Here is a 1,869-nt window from a genome sequence, read left to right on the forward strand (position 1 = left end):
TCAGATCTTCTTCAATTTCTTTCTTCAGAGGCTTTCTTATCACACAGATCTTTCACTTGCTTGGTTAAAGTCACACCGAGGTACTTTATATTATTTGGGACTATTATGAATGGTGTCATTTCCCTAATTTCTTTCTCGGCTTGTTTCTCTCTTGTGTAGAGGAAGGCTACTGATTTGAGTTAATTTTATACACAGCCACTTTGCTGAAGATGTTTATCAGGTTTAGTAATTCTCTGGTGGAACTTTTGGGATCACTTAAATTTTATAGCATGTCATCTGCAAATAATGATATTTTGACTTCTTCCTTTTCAAACTGTATCCCTTTGATCTCCTTTTGTTGTCTGATTGCTCAGGCTAGGATTTCGAGAACTATATTGAATAAGAAGGGAGAGAGTGGGCAACCTCGTCTACTCCCTGATTTTAGTGGGATTGCTTCAAGTTTCTCTTCATTTAGTTTAATGTTAGCTACTGCTTTGCTGTATATGGCTTTTACTATGTTTAGGTATGGGCCTTGAATTCCTGTTCTTTCCAGGACTTTTATCATGAAGAGGTGTTGAATTTTGTCAAATGCTTTCTCAACATCTAATGAAATGATCATGTGGTTTTGTTCTTTCAGTTTGTTTATATAGTGGATTATGTTGATGGTTTTCCATATATTAAACCATCCCCGCATTCCTGGAATGAAGCATACTTGATCATGGTGGATGATTGTTTTGATGTGCTCTTGGATTCGGTTTGCCAGAATTTTATTGAGTATTTTTGTGTCAATATTCATGAGGGGAATTGGTCTGAAGTTCTCTTTCTTTGTTGGGTCTTTGTGTGGTTTAGGTATAAGACTAATTGTGGCTTTATAGAAGGAATTCAGTAGCGCTCCATCTGTTTCAATTTTGTGGGATAGTTTGGATAGTATTGGTATGAGGTCTTCTATGAAGGTCTGATAGAATTCTGCACTAAACCCGTCTGGACCTGGGCTCTTTTTGGTTGGGAAACTTTTAATGACTGCTTCTATTTCTTTAGGAGTTACGGGGTTGTTTAAATGGTTAATTTGTTCCTGATTTAACTTTGATATCTGGTATCTGTCTAGGAAATTGTCCATTTCCTGCAGTTTTCAAGTTTTGTTGAATATAGGCTTTTGTAGTAGAATCTAATGATTGTTTGACTTTCCTCTTATTCTGTTGTTATGTCTCCCTTTTCATTTCTGATTTTGTTAATTTGGACACACTCTCTGTGTCCTCTGCTTAGTCTGGCTAAGGGTTTATCTATCTTGTTGATTTTCTCAAAGAACCAACTTTTGGTTCTGTTGATTCTTTCTATGGTCCTTTTTGTTTCTACTTGGTTGATTTCAGCTCTGAGTTTCATTATTTCCTGCCTTCTACTCCTCTTGGGTGTGTTTGCTTCTTTTTGTTCTAGAGCTTTTAGGTGTGCTGTCAAGCTGCTGACATATGCTCTCTCCTGTTTCTTTCTGCAGGCACTCAGAGGTATGAGTTTTCCTCTTAGCACAGCTTTCATTCTGTCCCATAAGTTTGGGTATGTTGTACCTTCATTTTCATTAAATTCTAAGAAGTCTTTAATTTCTTTATTTCTTCCTTGACCAGATTATCATTGAGTAGAGCATTGTTAAATTTCCATGTATATGTGGGCTTTCTTTCCTTATTGTTCTTGAAGACCAGCTCTAGCCCATGGTGGTCTGATAGGACACATGGGATTATTTCTATCTTTCTGTATCTGTTGAGGCCTGTTTTATGACTGATTATATGGTCAATTTTGGAGAAAGTACCATGAGGTGGTAAGAAGAAGATATATCCTTTTGTTTTAGGATAGAATGTTCTATAAATATCTGTTAAATCCATTTGGTTCATGATTTCTCTT

This window comes from Rattus rattus, chromosome 2 (genome assembly GCF_011064425.1).
Source record: "Rattus rattus isolate New Zealand chromosome 2, Rrattus_CSIRO_v1, whole genome shotgun sequence".
NCBI lineage: Eukaryota > Metazoa > Chordata > Mammalia > Rodentia > Muridae > Rattus > Rattus rattus.